Source organism: Neofelis nebulosa, chromosome 18, assembly GCF_028018385.1.
Source record: "Neofelis nebulosa isolate mNeoNeb1 chromosome 18, mNeoNeb1.pri, whole genome shotgun sequence".
Classification (NCBI taxonomy): domain Eukaryota; kingdom Metazoa; phylum Chordata; class Mammalia; order Carnivora; family Felidae; genus Neofelis; species Neofelis nebulosa.
In genome coordinates this window covers 16269350-16278111 of record NC_080799.1, presented here as the reverse complement: position 1 = coordinate 16278111, position 8762 = coordinate 16269350, and positions in this window count along the sequence as shown.

Here is an 8762-nt window from a genome sequence, read left to right as displayed (position 1 = left end):
CTGTCCTGATTTTCTTGAGAATTTTTATTAAGAAACGATGTTGTATTTTGTCAAATGCTTTTTCTCCATCTATTGACAGGATAATATGGTTCATCCTTTCTTTTATTAATGTGATGTATCACATTGATTGTGTTACGAATATTGAAACAGCCCTGCATCCCAGGAATGAATCCCACTCGATCATGGTCAATAATTCTTTTTATATGTTGTTGAATTCACTGTGCTAGTACCTTGTTGAGGATTTTTGCATCCATTTTCATCAGGGACATTGGCCTGTAATTCTCCTTTTTTTCTGGGGTTTCTGTCTTGTTTGGGAATCAAGGTAATGCTGGCTTCATAGAATGCATCTGAAATTTTTCCTTCCCTTTCTATTTTTTGGAACAGCTTGACAAGGATAGGTATTAACTCTGCCTTAAATGTCTGGAAGAATTCCCCTGGGAAGCCATCTGGCCCAGGACATTTATTTGTTGGGAGATTTTTGATAATTGATTCAATTTCATCATTAGTTATGGGTCTGTTCAAATTTCTATTTCTCCCTTTTTGAGTTTTGGTAGTGTGTGGGTGTCTAGGAATTTGTACATTTCTTCCAGTTGTTCAAATTGTTGGCATATAATTTTTCATAGTATTCTCTGTTAATTTCTTGTATCTCTAAGGGATTGGTTGTAATAAATCCATTTTCATTTATGATTTTATCTATTTGGGTCTTTTTTCTTTTTGAGAAGTCTGGCTAAGGGTTTATCAATTTTGTTTACTTTTTCAAAAAAAACAATTCTTAGTTTCATTGATCTGTTCTACTGTTTGGGGTTTTTTTGGATTCTATATTGTTTTTTTCTGCTCTGATCTTTATTATATCCTTTCTTCTGCTGGCCATGGGGTTTCTTTGTTGTTCTGCTCCTAGTTTCTTTAGGTGTGCTTTCAGATTTTGTATTTGGGATTTTTTGTTTCTTGAGATAGGCCTGGATTGCAATTCTTCTTAGGACTGCCTTTGCTGCATCCCAAAGGGTTTGGATTGTCATGTGTTCATTTTCATTTTTTTTCCATGTATTTCTAATTTCTTCTTTAATTGCCTGATTGACCCATTCATTCTTTAGCCTTCATTCATTTGGAGGTTTTCCAGACTTTTTCCTGTAGTTGATTTCAAGTTTCATAGCATTGTGATCTGAAAGTGTGCATGGTATGATCTCAGTATTTTTGTACATGATGAGGGCTGATTTGTATCCCAGTATGTGATCTATTCTGGAGAATGTTCGATGTGCACTCTAGAAGAATGTGTATTATGCTGCTTTAGGATGAAAAGTTCTGAATATATCTGTCAAGTCAAAATAGTCCAGTGTATCATTCAGGGCCATTGATTTTCTGTCTAGATGATCTGTCCATTGTTGTAAGTGGAGTATTAAATTCCACTGCAATTACCACATTTTTACTGATAAGATTGCTTATGTTTGTGATTAGCTGTGGTTATATATTTGGTGCTTCCAAATTCAGCACATAAACATTTATAATTGTTAGTTCTTCTTGATGGATAGACCCCATAGTTATAATCTAATGTCCTTCTTCATTTCCTGTTATAGCCTTTAGTTTAAAATCTAGTTTGTGTGATATAAGTATGGCTACTTCATCTTTCTTTTGACATTCATTAGCATGATAGATGGTTCTCCATCCCCTCACTTTCAATATGAAGATGTCCTCAGGCTAAAGTCTGGGATTGTGATGACTCCCGCTTTGGTCGTCTTCTTCAAAATTACTTTGGCTATACGGGGCTTTTGTGGTTCCATATGAATTTTAGGATTGCTTGTTCTAGCTTCAAGACAGCAATCCTAAAATTCATATGGAACCACAAAAGGGAGGCATCACAATCCCAGACTTTAGTCTCTACTGCAAAGCTGTGATCATCAAGACACCATGGTATTGGCACAAAAACAGACACATAGACCAATGGAATAGAATAGAAACCCCAGAACTAGACCCACAAACGTATGGCCAACTCATCTTTGACAAAGCAGGAAAGAACATCTGATGGAAAAAGACAGTCTCTTTAACAAATGGTGCTGGGAGAACTGGACAGCAACATGCAGAAGAATGAAACTAGACCACTTTCTTACACCATTCACAAAAGCAAACTCAAAGTGGATAAAGGACCTGAATGTGAGGCAGGAAACCATCAAAACCCTGGAGGAGAAAGCAGGGAAAGATCTCTCTGACCTCAGGCGTAGCAATTTCTCACTTGACACATCCCCAAAGGCAAGGGAATTAAAAGCAAAAATGAACTATTGGGACCTCATGAAGATAAAAAGCTTCTGCACAGCAAAGGAAACAATCAACAAAACTAAAAGGCAACCAACAGAATGGGAAAAGATATTTGCAAATGACATATTGGACAAAGGGCTAGTATCCAAAATCTATAAAGAACTCACCAAACTCCACACCCGAAAAACAAATAACCCAGTGAAGAAATGGGCAGAAAATATGAATAGACACTTCTCTAAAGAAGACATCCGGATGATCAACAGGCACATGAAAAGATGCTCAACATCGCTCCTCATCAGGGAAATACAAATCAAAACCACACTCAGGTATCACCTCATGCCAGTCAGAGTGGCCAAAATGAACAAATCAGGAGACTATAGATGCTGGTGAGCATGTGGAGAAATGGGAACCCTCCTGCAGTGTTGGTGGGAATGCAAACTGGTGCAGCTGCTCTGGAAAACAGTGTGGAGGTTCCTCAAAAGATTAAAAATAGACCTACCCTATGACCCAGCTGTAGCACTGCTAGGAATTTACCCAAGGGATACAGGAGTACTGATACATAGGGTCACTTGTACCCCAATGTTTATAGCAGCACTCTCAACCATAGCCAAATTATGGAAAGAGCCTAAATGTGCATCAACTGATGAATAGATAAAGAAATTGTGGTTTATATACACAATGGAATACTACGTGGCCATGAGAAAGAATGAAATATGGCCTTTTCTAGCATCATGGATGGAACTGGAAAGTGTTATGCTAAGTGAAATAAGTCATACAGAGAAGGACAGATTCCATATGTTTTCACTCCTTTGTGGATCCTGAGAAACTTAACAGAAGACCATGGGGGAGGAGGAGGAAAAAAAATGGTTAGAGGGGGAGGGAGCCAAAGCATAAGAGACTCCTAAAAACTGAGAACAAACTGAGGGCTTATGGGGGGTGGGAGGGAGGGGTGGGTGGGTGATGGGTATTGAGGAGGGCACCTGTTGGGATGAGCACTGGGTGTTGTATGGAAACCAATTTGACAATAAATTTCATATTAAAAAAATAATAAACTTATTTATTTATTTATTCATTTATTTAATACTAATCTCTCCACCCAACGTGGAGCTCGAACTTGATCCTGAGATTGAGTTGCACTCCTCCCAACTGAGCCAGCCAGGCACTCCTCCATGCTGATCTTTTAAATTTCCTTTGTTTGCTCTTCTATTTCTAGTTTTCTGAGATGTAAATTTGGGTTGTTTGAGATTTCTAAATTTTCTTATTATATGTATTTCTTGCTATAAACTTTCTCCTAAGAACTGCTTTCACTGAATACCATAAATTTTGGTGTATTGTTTCCATTTTCATTTGTTTCAAGATTTTTTAAATTTCTCTTTTGATTTTTCTTTGACTTACTGTTTGTTCAGGAGTGAAGTTTTGGTTTTTACATGCTTATAAAACATGCTTTCCTCTTATTCTTGATTTTTAGTTTTATATTATTTGTTTGGAAAAATACGTGGTATAATCTCAGTCTTCTTAAATTTGCTAAGATTTGTTTTGTGGCCTATTGTATGATCTATCTTTTTGAATGTTTCATGAGCACTTGAGAAGAATATGTATTCTGCTGCTCTTGGATAGAATATTCCATAGATCTCTCTTAGGTCCATTTGGTCTAATGTATGTATCATTCAAGTCCAACATTTCTCTGTTAATTTTCTGTCTGGATGATCTACCCATTGCCAAAAATGGGATGTTGAAGTCCCATACTATGATTGTATAATTGTCTATATCTCTTTCAGATCTGTTAGTATTTGTTTACTGTATTTAGGTGTCCAATATTGGGTGCATATATGTTTACAATTATTATACTTTCTTGATGAAATGACCTCTTTATCGTTATATAATAATGTGCCTTTGTTACCATTTTGGCTTAAAGTCTATTTTTTTTTTCTGATACAAACATAGCTTTCCCCACTTTCTTTTGGTTTCTACTTGCATGGAATATCCTTTTCTGTCCCTTCACTTTGGGCTTATGTGTGTCCTTAAGGTGAAATGAGTCTTTTGAGGGTTGAATATATTTGGGTCCTGTTTTTTGTTTTGTTTTTTTTTTTTAAATCCATCTAGCATTTTTGTCCTTTGGAGAATTCAATCCATTTACATTTAGAGTAATTATTAGTATGTAAGGACTTACTAATGCCATCTTCTCAACTGGTTTCTTGCTCTTTTGTGTTTCAGGTCCAGCTCACACCTTAGGAAGTATGAAGAATCTCAGGAATCAAATCTCAGGAAGCATTCTTTGACTCCATAAGCATTAGCACATTGACTATTGGAAGTGATAGTACATTGACTACTCATTTTTTTACTCTGCATGTTCTTGTTACTTACATATTTTTTTTTAAAGCTCGAGAGTTTTTACTAAGAAAGGATGCTGAATTTTGTCAAGCTTTTTCTGCATCGATTGACAGGATCATATGGCTCTTATCTTTTCTTTTATTAATGTGATGTCACACTGATTGATTGTGAATGTTGAACCAGCCCTGCAGCCCAGGAATGAATCCCACTTGATCATGGTGAATTTTTTTTATATGCAGAAAACTAGAAATAGAACAACAAAGGAAATTTAAAAGATCAGCATGGAGGAGTGCCTGGCTGGCTCAGTTGGGAGGAGTATGCAACTCAATCTCAGGGTCAAGTTTGAGCTCCACGTTGGGTATAGAGATTAGTATTAAATAAGTTAATAGAGGGGAGGGAAGATGGCGGCGTAGGAGGACGCTGGGCTCACCGCGCGTCCTGCCGATCACTTAGAGTCCACCGACACCTGCCTAAAGAACCCAGAAAACCGCCAGAGGATTAGCAGAACGGAGTCTCCAGAGCCAGGCGCAGACGAGAGGCCCACGGAGGAGGGGAGGAAGGGCGGCGAGGCGGTGCGCGCTCCACGGACCGGCGGGAGGGAGCCGGGGCAGAGGGGCGGCTCGCCGGCCAAGCGGAGCCCCCGAGTCTGGCCGGCAAAAGCGGAGGGGCCGGACGGACTGTGTTCCGACAGCAAGCGCGACGTAGCGTCTGGGAGGTCAGAAGCTAACAGCTCTGCTCGGAAAGCGGGAAGGCTGGAGGACAGAGGGAGGGAGAGCTGCTGAGCCCCCGGACGACAGAGCTCAGCTTGGCGGGGAACAAAGGCGCTCGCCAGCGCCATCTCCCCCGCCCATCCCCCAGCCAAAATCCCAAAGGGAACCGGTCCCTGCCAGGGAACTTGCTCGCTCCGCGCAAACACCCAACGCTGTGCTTCTGCGGAGCCACCCCTCCGGCAGCGGGTCTGACTCCCTCCCGCTGCCACAAGGCCCCTCCTGAAGTGGATCACCTAAGGAGAAGCGAGCTAAGCCTGCCCCTCCCGCCCCCGTGCACCTTGCCTACCCACCCCAGCTAATACGGCAGATCCCCAGCACCACAAGCCTGGCAGTGTGCAAGTAGCCCAGATGGGCCACGCCACCTCACGGTGAATCCCGCCCCTAGGAGAGGGGAAGAGAAGGCACATACCAGTCTGACTGTGGCCCCAGCGGTGGGCTGGGGACAGACGTCAGGTCTCACTGCGGCCCCGCCCCACCGACTCCAGTTATACACCACAGCACAGGGGAAGTGCCCTGCAGGTCCTCACCACTCCAGGGACTATCCAAAATGACCAAACAGAAATAACAACAGCTAATGAACTGATCAAAAAGGATTTAAATAATATAACAGAAAGTGAATTTAGAATAATAGTCATAAAATTAATCTCTGGGCTTGAAAACAGTATAGAGGACAGCAGAGAATCTCTTGCCACAGAGATCAAGGGACTAAGGAACAGTCACGAGGAGCTGAAAAGCGCTTTAAACGAAATGCAAAAATGGAAACGACAACGGCTCGGATTGAAGAGGCAGAGGAGAGAATAGGTGAACTAGAAGATAAAGTTATGGAAAAAGAGGAAGCTGAGAGAAAGAGAGATAAAAAAATCCAGGAGTATGAGGGAAAAATTAGAGAACTAAGTGATACACTAAAAAGAAATAATATACGCATAATTGGTATCCCAGAGGAGGAAGAGAGAGGGAAAGGTGCTGAAGGGGTACTTGAAGAAATTATAGCTGAGAACTTCCCTGAACTGGGGAAGGAAAAAGGCAATGATATCCAAGAGGCACAGAGAACTCCCTTCAGATCTAACTTGAATCGATCTTCTGCACGACATATCATAGTGAAACTGGCAAAATACAAGGATAAAGAGAAAACTCTAAAAGCAGCAAGGGATAAACGTGCCCTCACATATAAAGGGAGACCTATAAGACTCGTGACTGATCTCTCTTTTTGAAACTTGGCAGGCCAGAAAGGATTGGCACGATATCTTCAGTGTGCTAAACAGAAAAAATATGCAGCCAAGAATCCTTTATCCAGCAAGTCTGTCATTTAGAATAGAAGGAGAGATCAAGGTCTTCCCAAACAAACAAAAACTGAAGGAATTTGTCACCACTAAACCAGCCCTACAAGAGATTCTAAGGGGGACCCTGTGAGACAAAGTACCAGAGACATCGCTACAAGCATAAAACATACAGACATCACAATGACTCTAAACCCGTATCTTTCTATAATAACACTGAATGTAAATGGATTAAATGTGCCAACCAAAAGACATAGGGTATCAGAATGGATAAAAAAACAAGACCCATCTATTTGCTGTCTACAAGAGACTCATTTTAGATCCGAGGACACCTTTAGATTGAGAGTGAGGGGATGGAGAACTATTTATCATGCTACTGGAAGCCAAAAGAAAGCTGGAGTAGCCATACTTATATCAGACAAACTAGACTTTAAATTAAAGGCTGTAACAAGAGATGAAGAAGGGCATTATATAATAATTACAGGGTCTATCCATCAGGAAGAGCTAACAATTATAAATGTCTATGCGCCGAATACTGGATCCCCCAAATATATAAAACAATTACTCATAAACATAAGCAACCTTATTGATAAGAATGTGGTAATTGCAGGGGACTTTAACACTCCACTTACAGAAATGGATAGATCAGCTAGACACACGGTCAATAAAGAAACAAGGGCCCTGAATGATACATTGGATCAGATGGACTTGACAGTTCTATATTTAGAACTCTGCATCCCAAAGCAACAGAATATACTTTCTTCTCGAGTGCACATGGAACATTCTCCAAGATAGATCATATACTGGGTCACAAAACAGCCCTTCATAAGTTTACAAGAATTGAAATTATACCATGCATACTTTCAGACCACAATGCTATGAAGCTTGAAATCAACCACAGGAAAAAGTCTGGAAAACCTCCAAAAGCATGGATGTTAAAGAACACCCTACTAAAGAATGAGTGGGTCAACCAGGCAATTAGAGAAGAAATTTAAAAATATATGGAAACAAACGAAAATGAAAATACAACAATCCAAACGCTTTGGGACGCAGCGAAGGCAGTCCTGAGAGGAAAATACATTGCAATCCACGCCTATCTCAAGAAACAAGAAAAATCCCCAATACAAAATCTAACAGCACACCTAAAGGAAATTGAAGCAGAACAGCAAAGCAGCCTAAACCCAGCAGAAGAAGAGAAATAATAAAGATCAGAGCAGAAATAAACAATATAGAATCTAAAAAAATTGTAGAGCAGATCAACGAAACCAAGAGTTGGTTTTTTGAAAAAATAAACAAAATTGACAAACCTCTAGCCAGGCTTCTCAAAAAGAAAAGGGAGATGACCCAAATAGATAAAATCATGAATGAAAATGGAATGATTACAACCAATCCCTCAGAGATACAAACAATTATCAGGGAATACTATGAAAAATTATATGCCAACCAATTGGACAACCTGGAAGAAATGGACAAATTCCTAAGCACCCATACACTTCCAAAACTCAATCAGGAGGAAATAGAAAGCTTGAACAGACCCATAACCAGAGAAGAAATTGAATCGGTTATCAAAAATCTCCCAACAAATAAGAGTCCAGGACCAGATGGCTTCCCAGGGGAGTTCTACCAGACGTTTAAAGCAGAGATAATACCTATCCTTCTCAAGCTATTCCAAGAAATAGAAAGGGAAGGAAAACTTCCAGACTCATTCTATGGAGCCAGTATTACTTTGATTCCTAAACCAGACAGAGACCCAGCAAAAAAAGAGAACTACAGGCCAATATCCCTGATGAATATGGATGCAAAAAATCTCAATAAGATACTAGCAAATCGAATTCAACAGCATATAAAAAGAATTATTCACCATGATCAAGTGGGATTCATTCCTGGGATGCAGGGCTGGTTCAACATTCGCAAATCAGTCAACGTGATACATCACATTAACAAAAAAAAAAAGAGAACCATATGATCCTGTCAATCGATGCAGAAAAGGCCTTTGACAAAATCCAGCACCCTTTCTTAATAAAAACGCTTGAGAAAGTTGGGATAGAAGGAACATACTTAAAGATCATAAAAGCCATTTATGAAAAGCCCACAGCTAACATCATCCTCAATGGGGAAAAACTGAGAGCTTTTTCCC